General features: G+C 38.1%; 1 long non-coding RNA gene across 1 annotated transcript; it reads right to left on the bottom strand.

The window, feature by feature from the left end:
* Positions 1 to 488: 488 nt before the first annotated feature.
* On the bottom strand, positions 489 to 12679 carry LOC310914728. Its single transcript, XR_014591081.1, has 4 exons — positions 12576 to 12679; positions 10496 to 10630; positions 2908 to 2995; positions 489 to 983 (listed from the first exon to the last, which is right to left on the bottom strand). It is a non-coding gene; the product is annotated as an uncharacterized lncRNA (long non-coding RNA).
* Between the last annotated feature and the right edge of the window lie 1281 nt (positions 12680 to 13960).

Below are 13960 nucleotides of genomic sequence, written 5' to 3'. Positions count from 1 at the left end.
GATTCAGCCATCAGCAGAGACCATCACAGCAGCACCATTATTCAGTTATTAAGGAAAGAGGCCTTCAGGATGTAACTCAGGTTCTTTTGATGAAAAAACTCATTTAAAAGATCACTGCAAAGCTCTCTTCAGTGTTCAGCTTCAGCTAAGAAAAAGGGAAAATAGGGTGGTATTGAAAGTGTAGGTCATCTGGAAGGAAACACTGACTGTTGGAGCTGCAGGCCCAATTATTTTAACTTCTCATTTTTTCCAGAAACTCCCAAGCGTCTGTCTGAAAACACACCATGCTATTTCCAGAGGTTCACTCCTCTGTCTCTGGTTACTAAGTATTTGTTAATTATAATGACCACTATATCCTTTGAGGAAACAGCAGAGTACAGTCTACCCAGACATATTTTCCTCCAGATTTATTTAAATGAAAATCTTTTGTTTTAAAAAGGAAATCTGCTCAGTGCAGGTATTTCCTCCTAAAGTTTCACTTCCCCCCCCCCCCCCTCAAATCAAAGTTAAACTTTTCTAAACATGAAACATTTGAGCCACACTTGATGGTGATGACAAGGAGGCAGTAGAGATCCAGAGAAAGTTAGATTTAAATGAGAATTTAGATTTGAATCATACCTGGGGCTACAGTTAATTTTGAAAATTATTTATACATTAAAGCAGTAACAATATTCTAAAGTTTAGTTGTATGACCCCTCACATGGGAGTCATTGGAGGTGGTGTGGAAGTGATCTGTCTTTGGAAAAGATATTTCTGTTCGTGGAAGGACAAACCTGCTCAGGCAGGTAGGAAAATCTCTGTGGCTTCCTCATGGCCACTTGTGGGTTCACCACACCCACTAAACCACCACAGTTTAGTCCAAATGGTGGCTTTTAGTTAAAAGCTGAACTTGACAGTCTTGGAGGGTTTTTCCAGTCTTAATGATTCCATGATCCAGAATGTTTGTTTGCCCTTCTGGACACCGACGTTTCACCAAATCATGGCTGCAAAATATGGGGATGTTCCAAAATTCACATTATTTCCATAAATGGGGAGATCTTCTCTTCTGAAGAATCAGTTCTTAGTGCAGGCTTTGGAGATACAGTACAGAATTGTACAATTGATCTCATGTCAAATCATCCCTGTTTTGCTTGGATTGATAACAGAATTTAGAACTCTTTCATTCCATACACACAATCATTAACTTCACCAGTTAAAAAAAGTTATGTACTTAATCTTCCCAAGGGAAAAGCATATTAAAGCAAATAGACACTATTTCAACAGAAGCTGAATTATTTTCAACAAAAATGTCTCACTAAAGGATAATATTCATGTCCTCAGCTCATCTGCTGCCCATTAGGTGCACTCTATTAAGTGGAATGAACAACAATGTGCAGAAGTGCACTGATTCCTTTTCTCAGTTAAATTACATCAGTTTTATGGCTTTTTCTATAACACAGTCAAAAGGGAACGCTGAAACTGCTGCTCACTACTATTACAGGCACGTCTTTAGATACCTCTGGTGAAGTTTGTCCTGATGCCCCATTTTATTAAACCTAAAGGACAGACCTGTGTGTAGGCATGTGTCTTTTCCTCACTGGTAAACTCAGTTCACACTTTCCTGTTACCTAATGGACATCTGGGTGACCCTTGATGTCAGATTCAATTTCAGTCAAAGTTGTTGGAGCTCATTCAATAGGTGAAACCAACTCTGTAGGTTAAGCTCAAGCTGAATTTTAAAGCTCACTATTAGAAGGTGCAGCAACCACAGCCTGCAGCTATTGGTCATCAACCTTAATGTGGTGACTGAGGACAAGCTAAGGATGACTCTGCCCTATCTGCACTCAGTCTGAGATATCTGTATGGTTTAGCCACAAAAAAAAAAAAAACCTCAAAAACCCATATAAAACCAAAATAAGTATGAAGAAATGTGGAAAAAAATAGCTTCTTTTGGGAAAAGCACAGATGTGTAGGCAGTACTATCTGTACAAGCAGCAGAAAAATCGCTGGTTTGTACATTTGAATTCATTTGAATCACAGAGGAAAATTCAGCTAAAGTTGTCCCACCCAAGCAGAGGCAATCCAAACCATTTGGGATATTGTGGACTGTGCTGTATCTTGTGGGGCATGTTTTCCAAAGACTACATTGAGAGAAATGAGTGAGGGAAATCAAAAGAGGGGGTGAAGTGTAACAACTTTGAGGTCTAGCATTACATTCAGATGAAGTCCCAAATACCTATCAAAGCTGCCTTGAAATATTTATTTTGATTTCAGTCGTGGTTACTTCTTATAACTCATGGTTACCTCTTAAAAAATTTAGAAATCAGCAATCATACCAAGGCTGCTGAATTTTTGACGTAAGGAAATAGTCTGAAACACTCCCTATATCAGGACTAACTCCTCATTTATTTTCCTATTTAAGAGAGCATTGATCTGCATGCAAATGGGCTGATGCTTACAGCAGCGTTTCACTGATGGAATACCAACATATGTTATGAATACTGATGAAATTCATATTCTCTCCTAATGTAGGACTGCATTTTTCCAATCCCATTGTTAGGTGCCTCCAATTCCAGCACAGGAGTAACACATATGCCTTTTCTGCCATTCATTACTGTCTTTTCCTCTCCTAATACCTTCAATTATATTCAGCCCATTTCAAAATGAAATCCCAATATTTTCAGGCTCATTTTAAAGGGCATTTTAATAATGCCCAGGTTGTGTGTAGAGCTGCTAAAGGTAAAAACAAAGCAAATGAGATTTTGGATAAGATTATCATATTTTCAAAGGCTCTCAGGAGATTGGGATGTTGCATTAGCCTTAGTTACAATGTAAATTGAACATCCAAATTCCTTCTGTGACTCCAAAAACATTTTACTCATGTACAAAAGAAAAAGACTTGAAATTAAGGATGACCTGCTTCATTACCTGCAGTATCTTTTGTATCTTGGCATTCTAAGATATTTCCAAACCTTGTATCATCAGTGCATCAACAAATTTATTTTCTCTGTAGCTCCTGAAACACAACAAATGGCAGTTAAAAAACCTTTTGACACTCACTTGGATTTCTGGGTATGCTGAATTACAAAATTACTAAGCATATTATTTTCTGTTTTATTTATTTAATTTTATTAAATATTTATTGATTTGGCAATAATTCAGTTTACATTGTAACAGTTTCTCAATAAATCTACAATAAAATCAGTCTTCTGTTATATTTAAACATTTTTAGATTCAGCAGAATTGTACTGAAACTGAACCATTTTCTAGTTTTCAAATGGTTTTAATGTTGCAAATCTACTACTTTTCCAAAGATGTTGGAAGGTTAGAAATAGAATTAAAACAAATTTACAATGAATAAAAAATGGACTATATTGCTCTTGATTCCCTGTTGACCTTTCCAACAAGTGGTCACTTTTTTCCCTGTATGTCCCTCGGTACCTTCTGAAAGATAATCCCACAAATATTATGACATCCTTGTGAGTGGCAACTCACCTCCCCTATCAGAGTTTTAGCTATCTGATCCAGTAAGCTTACTTTTTGACAAACCAACCAATTCTAGTTGAGTGTTTACCAAAATTGATGGCACTGCTGCCCTAATTTCAAGAACTTGGAACGTTCCTTCCTTCCCTGCTAACAGGATGCCAGAGTAAGAAGCAGCCTGTGATTCACACAGGGTGAGCATTGCTGGGGCTGGATACTGAGAACGGGAATGAAAATACTGAAGTTAGGCACAAACTCCTGCAGTCACCCCATTTTTCTCTGTGGTGTGAAGCAGGAGCTTCTCCCCCACACAGCTCAAGGTCTGAGAGAAAGGAATAAGGGATGATTAAAAGCTCAAGCACGTTCCAGCCTGGTTCCCTCATCTGCAAAAGAGCTGTGGGAACTGCAGCCAGGCCACAGTGCAGCCACTTTGCAGCTTTCCCAATTAACAAGATCTTTTCACTGTTTTAAAAAAAGTTTGGATTTAAAGGTTTTGATTTTTATTTTTTTTTTAATTTACCGTTTTAGAAGTAACTGCACCTTAACATGCACACACAAAGAGGAGTATCCCAGCTTTTTAGTAAGCAGATGACCCCCTGCTCATTTAAGGACAGAGCATTACAATTTTCCATAAACCCAGTCTGTGTGTTTCCAAGTGGAGATAAGTACATTAAATGTCAGGCTTACTCTTTCCTCCCACTCACAGAAAGCCTCTTTCTCCCTTTTTACTATCTATTATCCCCATTATGACCTTTTATTATACAAGGGTTCTTGAGGATGAATTTTTTTATTCTATACTCACATGACCAGCTGCAGAAAAAATATCTTCATGATCTCTCAATAGGACATGTGGGTGCTATAAAAATAAATGTTCTGTGCTTATGAGAAAGTTCAAATTATTGTTGGCTTTTTAGATAATTTTTTTTAACAATTTTATTAGCATCATCTCTAGTTTTAGCACTAAGTTGAAAGCTGTTCCTACGGTGCACACGCAAAGCCTCATCAATTTTGCAGTATGGCTATGCAAATATTCTCCCTTCAAGTACCTTAATGAATAATTAATATTGTGCTTAGAGATCTAGCTGAAAGCACCAATCAGAGGGCCCAAATAAATTGGACTGGTATCGAAGAAATTGTTCCCCACGCTCATCAGAAAGATTACTGTTTCTTTTAGAGAATAGCTTTAACAATATGAAATAAAGCCCTTTTGGAATAACCTGCTGATATCTGCATGAATAATCAGAGCAGCTATAAGTTATCTGTCATAGTGCTGGCTGGTGTTCAAAGACATCTGCTGGAAAGGTATTGTTTTGTAATGACAGAAATCAAAGTGATTTGGGGAAAGTAACAATCTCTTTTTGTCTTACTTTTCCTTCATCTTTGAAATAGATACTTCCAGCACATCAGTTTGAAATTAAAAACAAGTGACAAAAGCCATTATTTTACTGCAGGAAGGACAGAAGGTAAGCTGCCAGAAGTTGTCTTATATCAAAATAACTTTGGATTTGCCTGAAGAATATTAGCTCTCTGTGTTTATGCCCTTCAACAACTTGGGTTTCAGCATTACTCATGAATTACACTTTATAAAACTGACACATGTTGGGCATCCTGGTACTGTGGCTGTGTTTCCATGCTAAGCACAGCTCTGGCTGAAAAAGGAAGCACTGAGAAGGCGTGTTGGAGGGGAGAACTGGGACCAAAAAACATCAGAGACATTTTTTCTTCCCTTAACTATGACTACCAGGTACAATTACCCACACTGAAGAGTAACTCACTCCTACCTAAAGACAATGAAACCTTTATACAACCTCTTCTTTAAAAAAAAAAAACTTAAACCAATTTTACATAATTTCAGATAAAACTTGTCATTATGATTCTGTGGCAATTTTTCTAAGTTAGTGTGTGCAATCATCTTGCAGAACATTTCAAAACCAAAAAAAGAGTATTTATCACTCACTGATTAAAGGTGGTTTCTTTAATTCTTGTGAAAGGTGATCAGTGAAAAAATGTCAGGTTTTACATCCTCCCTTCCCAGTGTAAAAGGTCACCAGCTTAAAAAAATGTTTAATAGTCCATTCCAAGCTGTATACGAGACTATACAAGACTGTTGCCTTCAGAAATTAGCAATTTTCTGGTCACTGTGTGTTACCATTCATTTGGATATTGGGAATGCCAGATTCAGATCCCTTGTACTTGCTTTCTAAGTTTCCAGTGCAGGAAAGGCTCCCTGTTCTGTGTTCAGAAGAGGTGTTAAAACAATATTAAAGTATTTTAGATCATCTGGAAGCACAAAGATTATGCCCTTTCTGAGAAACACTGGAAACATTTATAGAAACCAAGCTGGAATCCATTTATGCAGCTGGACATGTGCAACCATGAAGCTGTTCCAAATCCATGGAAGTCTCAGCCAGATGACAGACAGATGACAGCACTTGAGTAGAATTACCAAAGACCTCCCATCTATGTCCTGGATTGCTCAGGGAGTCAGCACAAGTGTAACTGCATCATTTGTGCTTTCCCAGCAGCAGAAACAAGGAGCTGCTCTTCTGTTTTCTGGTTATTTGCACAACACTTTTAACTCAGACATCAAAATAGAGCGTAAAAAACCCAAACAATAGAAGTAAAACTTAAACTGGAACATTTAAAGGATAAAATAATTACTTTTCTCCACCTTGGTTTGCTTTTCTCTAAGCCCTGCAAGACCAACAGATGAGTGTGTCAAGTGATGGATGGCCACCCCTCACTGTCTGTGCTCACTGCACCACATCCCCATCACACCAGCTGTACCTGAAAACTGCTCTTTTCTATTGTGGGAAAGAACTTCCATGTCCCAGCTGAAAAACTGAGCTGGCCTAGGAGGCAGCTTGTTTGTTTCTATACACAAACATATATTCAGCAGTGACTGAATAATCCCTAAAGATTTTTTAAGACATATATATAGTATTTAACTTTCTTTTATTATGTTCATTTTGACTATTCTACAATTATGCCTGTATAGGTCATTAAAAAAAAGACCCAAGGAGAACACATGAGATAATTATAAAAGCATACATAACCTCTAAAGGCAGTTCACAGCATTGCAATCACCAAAGTTCTCACAAGTGACTCAGTATCTGACAGAGTTTACATCTAAAGAGACACTTGGTCTCAAATCAAAGCTTTCAGAGTATTTAGGAGGCAAGATATCAGATAAAAGAATTAAGAGCATGACCTAACCTACTGGAAATTACAGATAAATGCAAAACTGTAGATAATATATAAATTGGCTAGACATTAAAAAAATGGAAAACTAAAAGCAGATTAAACTTTGCCTATCAGCAGCTCTCTGGTAATATGTCTAATGCAGAAATTTAGATTATAAGCAAAAAGTTAGAAACAATAACCAGAATATTTTACTTTCTTTACAGCTAATATCAGTGGGAGCTATTGGCAAGAATAAACTGAAAACGAGTAAAAAATATTAATATAAGGAGGAATAGCCCTGATTTTGACTGTTTTCTATGGTTATTGCAATGCTTAGAGTTCACTGAATTATTTTGGCACTTTCTAGTCCTAATGAAACTTCAGAATCAATTCATATGTGTCAATTTAGATTATAAAATGTAAAACAACTTTGATTTATGCATTCTCATCCATAATCATCACTGGAAAATGTAAATATTTTGTTGATGGCTGTCTATGTTGTTGATCAGATGAGACACTGAAAATGACATCTTATTTTCACTGTCAGATAGACATATCCTGACAAGAGAAGCAAATAAATTGTTTTCACCTCAATGAAGTGTGACAAGAAAAACACAAAGGGGAACAAAAGCATGCAGGCATTGGTTTTATGAAATAACTATTAAATTAAATTTTTTAAGGCTAAGTCTTCATGTCTGAGGAACCATATCAAGAAGATTTATATGGGATTAATACACAACACTGATATAGGACTAAAATCTCATTCCAGGTTCAAAAGCAAAATTGCAACCACTTCACAGTAGAAGAGGTAGCAGGGGCAGCCCTGCCCAGCTCTGGGGCTTTCACCCAAGGGGACATGTAAATACATCTGATGGAGTTTCTTGAGGAAAAGCAGAACTGCATAACACTGACAGGTTCACTAACAGAGCAACACTTGCTCCTGACAAGTAATCAAAGGCAGGCAAGCTGAAAGCATCTTGCTCAATTTCATTCTCAGGCACACCTTCCCCTTTCACAACTCAGCCTCCATGCAAATAAACATGGCTTTAGAAAAAAGGAGTGCAGTCAAATTCAGCAAAACACAACCTAAAAAGTTTGCTTTGATCAAAATTTAAAAGTCCAGTTTACTTACTACAGGGGATTTTTGAAATCCTTTTTTTTTTTTTTTTTTTTTTTCACTCCCCACCCCCTTTAATTCAGGTCATAATACAGAAGAAATAGATCAAATCAAGTCATTGTGAAAATGTACAATGAGCTTTGCAAAATAACAGAAGACAAAAAAAATTAACTGAGATCCAAGCCAGCCACTCCTGTGCCCTCCCTTTGTGCCTCCACTTGTGCAGCTCCTGCTCTCAGTTTGCAGCCCTTGCAGTGAGGAGCTGCTCAGTCACCTCTCACACATTTATCCACCCTGGTTTAACTCCAAGACTTACACAGGTCTTTGTACATCTCCCTGCATGGGCATGAGAGCTGCCTGAACCCATGATCTTCCTTCAGGTGTGTGCACTGCTGGCACAAAGTCCCTGTTTAAATGGCCTCCAGCAGCACACACTATTCCTCTGCTCACAGCTACATTTTCCTTAGGGAGCACACAGGACATCAGTGTCCCCTGGAAAGTCTAAGAAGGAGTCACAAATCTCAGCTGGGTAACCAAAGTCACGTGTGGCTAAGGCCACTGAACTCTGCAATTGTGAAAAACATTGTGTGAGAGATGCTATTCCAAAAGACAGCAAAGAGATTTTCCGTATTTATTTATTGGCCAATTATGCTGGCTTTGAACCCTTTGGTGAAAATGCTTTATCTTTGCTTATCCTATCACAGAAATTTATTTAGTTATTTCAAAATCAATTTATTCATATCAAGGCACCAGGAGCTGAGAATGCAGCCCTGACCTCCAGTGTAACCCTGGAGGTCTGAATGAGATCCTAAAAGATTATTTCAGTGCACTGCCTTTTGAAAGTAAACAAAAAGCAATACATCCTGGAGAAAAAAAATGAAATTAAGAAAGCCAAAACTCAGAAGCACTAGAAGACTACAACCCCAAGCCCCTGGTGGGAATTGTTTGTTAAGAGTTCCTGTCTAGATGATATCTTGCTTCATTGAAATGTCTCTACCTGTACATGCCAAATGTGTGTGTGAAACACTCTGAATATGAAAGATCCTAATTTTGAATGACACTCATCACTATATTGTACTTCTGCACAGAATGTGCAACATCCTCTGGAAGAGCAGCCTAACAAGATCAGTGCAATTATAAATTTCTGTGCAGTGGAACTAAGGTTATTTTGCATTACATTAATTTATTTTTTAATGTGTTTTGCTCCTTTCCTTCCTCTGCAGACATTGATCACATTCTAGTTATTTTCTGCAAAGGGTTCATTATACTGTGCTTAATAACTCAGAGAACCTGGCATTTTTGTAGCAAGCACCTCTAATTCTTAAGCACAGCAAAAATGAAAAAATGCATCTACCAGTACAACCATTCCTGCAAAAAAGTCAAAATGCAAAGCACTGACCTGCACATGAATGTATTTTTCCTTCCTCTCTCCCATTGTGCCTTTGCTATCTACACAATACAAAAGAGGCAGGAACTGCTGCTGGATTTCAAGCACCCACATTTCCCAGCTGAGGGGGTACAAATCTGCACACTGGATTCAAAACTGGCTTTATCACTTGCACTACAAGACACATAGAGAAAATCATCCCAATCCACCACAGCAGCAAAAGAGTTTTCAGAGATACATGCACTTATTACCTTAGGTCCAGGAAGGTAATTCTTAAAACAACCCTATGTCTATACAATTAATTTGATTTTAAAAGACAAATGGATGCAGTATGCAGTTAATTTTTCTTCAAAAAAGAATTTTTTTTCCCCCTGGAAAAATTATTTTGTCCTGACCATCTTTGTCAGCAGACTTCAGAGGCCATCAAAAATCAAGCTGGGACTTCCAAGCAAAGAGGAATGTGAAGAGCCAGAGTTCTAAAATCTTAAACCCACAGGTCTCACTCTCCCTATGAATGTTTCTGCCCTTGGTCCAGACTACTCTGGGTTCTTTACTCCTAATTTTTCACATGAAACTTTCCCACTAAGGAGAGCATTGTGAAAAAGCCTTGAGGAAGAAAAAAAAATGCTACACAGGAAATACTCTGAACCTCAAGGTTTTCTCAGTGTGTATCCCAACAATTGCTGTTTAGGATGAAGTTGATATTATATAGTATTATTTTTCAAGAGAAGGTGCAAGTTAAATGGCTAGAGGGGACCGCCCCTCCAGTGTTACTTTTAGTGCCAATTCTATAGAGATGTCTTTTTTCTCTTCACCCTTTTTTTCCTCGTGGAACAAAGTTCCTGCCCTCTTGCAGTTTTTCCCATCTTTTCATGATCTTTCCAGTATTTTTAACAGAAAAACTCCAAAACCCAACCAAGTAAGATAAAATTATATCCTATCTCAGTGCTCAGCCAAGGGCACCCTCTACATCCAAATGTATTTCTGTGGAGGCATTGCTGTCTAACTCCTGTGCCTTCAAAAGTGCAATGGGAGACGCAGAGAATGGCCAGAGCTCTTCCTGAGGTTAATTCCATGAGATCTGGCCCATCCATGACCTCATCCAAGGTGGATAATGAGCTGTGTTCACAAGGTTGTCCCTCTGTCACACTGTGGTTCCCTAAGGCTGGTTCAAGGTACCTCTAATCGACTTTCTACAGCTCTTCCTCAGCTGGTGAAAACATGAGCAAGACAACATTTCCTCCTCTGTTTGGAAGCCACATTAAATGATCACAAAAGTCACTTTTGCTGCACAAACTAATGACATTTTACAAACTCCTTGTACCTTCACATGCTGTTTCTCCTACCTCAGCTTTTATTTCTCCCAGCTGTGCTCCTGGTGGTTTTGCAGATGACTGTATGGGCAGATGGACTGGAAGTTCACACTATAAACATGCAGAGAAGGACAATCCATGAATTTGCACTGCTTCAGTTACCAGGATCTGCAGAGATGTCAAAGACATGTTATTCCCCATTTGGCAATATGCTTTGATTGCTAATTAATGCAAACAGCTTGTTATCTACAGTAATACACAATTACTTCTCAGTGACCAAATGGCTCACAATAATTTCAACAAGCAGTTCAGGAGCCAAAAGCATTCCATAAATAAGATGCTGACACTAAGCTTGTGTACTTTTATTTAAAGATACAATATTACAGCCATCTGGAAAACCGTTTATTTAATAACATCCAGCAACATGGGCCTTGCCACCTGTTAACTGAAAATTACCAGCAAAACAGGTAGCCAAAGGCATGAGTGGATCCAGAAGTCAGGACTAGGGAGGAAGAAAGAGACACTGACTGATTTGTAATGGCTTTTTTTTTTCATCACTCAATTTTGAAAAGACAAATTTCTGTGGAAGACCATCACAGAACGAATCCAAACACCAAAAGGTTAATTTACTGTCACAGGAAGAAACGGAACTCTTCTTTCCACCTTTCTTGAAGAAAGCAGAAGAGCCTTTGGTTAGAGTGTATGTCAAAGTAAATGTGTTTCCTTAGTGGCAGTGTTCAAACTCATCACTTGCACAACACAGAGCAAAACTCCTGCAATTTCTATCCTTCCACATTCCATTTGTGAGTGAGGCAACTTGAGATGCTGCAGACTTGCAGGAATTCAGTTCTGAATCCCTCACTCAAATAATGTCACACATAGTTTCAAAGATGCAATGTTTTAAAACATAAACAGGATATCCCAACACTAATTTTCAGGGCTCAGTCAAGCCTAGATTTGTGTTACACACAGAGATGGAGCTTAAAAGTACCGCTGGTAAAAGGGGGAGATGACAGCACTGCATCCTACAAAGGAGCCAATCTTCTAGTCCTAACCTGACTTCTTATCTGCTTCTCTCTACAGCCATAAATGCTTGCTGTATTTCCCATTAGCAGCCCAAGTTTGAGCACCATTTTTCACCTGTTACTGATGCTTTCATCAATATCTCCCTTCCACTGCAAGTACTACATTTCCAGTCACCTTGTCAGTGGAGCTGAGCTTTTTTCCTAGTCTACCCACCACTCTTTTGTTAAAAGCATTATTCCTTCCCTTGCTGTGTCTCATTTAAACATTCAAACTGACAGTCTATTAGGTGTTCTGGTGGCAGAATCTTCTTAAGAGATTGAGGCCTTTTGTGTGTCAGCCCCCTGACACACAATCTACATTTAGCAGGGAGGTGGCAGACACAAAGAATATCTTTTTAAATTAGAGAGCAAGGCAGAGATTTTCAGGGAGTAAGTGAAACTGTTCTGAAAACATGGCTCCTCTGGAAATGGGGTTGCAGGGTAGGCAGCTATTTTTGAATTGCCCATGCAATCACCACATCAGGTAGTTCAAGAGGTGACACCTCTAAAGCAGATGTGGAGGAGTTTTAAATTTAATGGTCCTTCTCATGTCTGAAGACATGAACATTGTGATGGGGGGTCCCTGTGCTGCCAGTGCTGCTGCTGCAGGGGGCAGAAATCAGAAACATCCCTAAAGTTGTCAAAAATTGGAGGAGAAAAAGTGGGAATAGTATGAAATTGATTCCTAGTTTGATAAGGTCGCTTGTGCACTTACCCACTTCTTCAGGTAACAGACACAGCACAGATGGAGGTGCTGCTGAAGGAGTTTTCACTTACTCATATTAGCAATACATAATGACACAAACAACTCTCAGAATAAGAATAATGATGCCAGCATCTCCATAAAACCTATTCTTCTTGAGGACAATAATTTCTTGAACTTCCAGATTTATTATCATTGTTATCATTACCTTTTAACACCATCCAACCATCTCTATTTATCTTTGTCCAAATATTATCAACAATTCATCCTTCAGCCATTTCTGTTAATAGCTTTGAGCACCTAAATTAAAGAATTTTAAAAAAAGTAATTTAATTGTATTCTTTACCTAGCTCAAATGTCACACATCTGAATGAAGCCAGATGCTGGAAGTGATGTATGAAATTCATAGTTTCACTCCTGTAATGGATGCCACAGAAACCAACCTCTCCCTATACAGGAAGAAAGAGCACTGATTAAAATAAAATATTAAAAGAATACAATCAAAAAGGACTGTAAGTCCAAGCTCAGTCTATTTCAGTCTCAGAATACAAATGGAAAATCAGGTGCTAGTGAGTCTATCTCAGAATGTGACTGATATTTTGTATCTTGCTCTGGAACTCATACTAATATTTACTATTGTTTAATAGTTACTCTTAAGAAGCAGATTCTTACAATATAAATCATGGAGGAAAGCCTGTCACTTTCATTCAGTAGGTACAAAGAAGGAAATCATGCCCTTGGGGTTGAGCCTCACCTTCCCTTCACCCCGTCCCTTTCTCCCCCTTCAGTGGGAACAGGGATCACTGAGGGATTTAGGGCAGAAACCTTCTGCTTTCTCCCCATCCTCTCTCTTTAGATTTTGCCTTCTACATTCTTTCCTCATATGCTGAATGGCTATTCCTCTGTTAAAGGCATTTTTTTTCCTACTGCTGAAGATGCATACTGACAGATTTTCTCTTGTCTAAAATAAGTTATTCTGTCTTCTTTTCTGGGTAACTGTAAGGTGCACACATACAAACATCTATTTATCTTCTTCACTGAATCTGCTGCCATTTCAGTACCATTATTTTTTTTTCCTTAGCAAAAAAATTCCGTTCTAAATTTTATATAGGCTGTTACTAGTCCCAAAATTCATCTCAATACTACATACTGAAATGGATTTGCTTTTTCTATGACTTCTCAGGAAGTACCAAAGTCTCACATCAACATAAAACCACAGATCAGCATCAACTTTAATATATATCTGCAGTTAAGGATAATCCAAAAGGATTCAGAACTAACCAAGAGATCAAAATCAAACTCAACTGATTTAAAGAGCTGAGCTTTGATGATCCTTTTGGGTCCCTTCCAATTCATAATATTTTATGAATATATCCCAGCTCCTTTATTTACACAAACCATTACTTTTATTGAAAGCTTCTATACATTCCTACAGAACTTGTTCATATCTGTGACTGCCAACAACATAAGACTTATTATCAGCTACAGCCCATTTTATAAAGTTATAATTTCACTGTTACCTTCCCCATTCATCTTGCCTCTCTATTAAATTCTCTGCCATTTTGAGTGTCATGTCTTCAACCTCCAATCAAAACATATCCAAAAAATGTGCTGAATTTGTTCCATTTCTTCACAAATATATCAAAGAGCACTGAGTAAAGTGAATCTCTCCCCTTAACTCTGCACTACTGGCAAACGAAGGGATGTTGCACACTCAAGAAACACTCACTA

Source organism: Zosterops lateralis (genome assembly GCF_965231275.1).
Source record: "Zosterops lateralis genome assembly, chromosome: 13".
Taxonomy (NCBI): domain Eukaryota; kingdom Metazoa; phylum Chordata; class Aves; order Passeriformes; family Zosteropidae; genus Zosterops; species Zosterops lateralis.
Note: the sequence above shows the minus strand (reverse complement) of the source record. Positions and strands in the feature narration are given on the sequence as shown.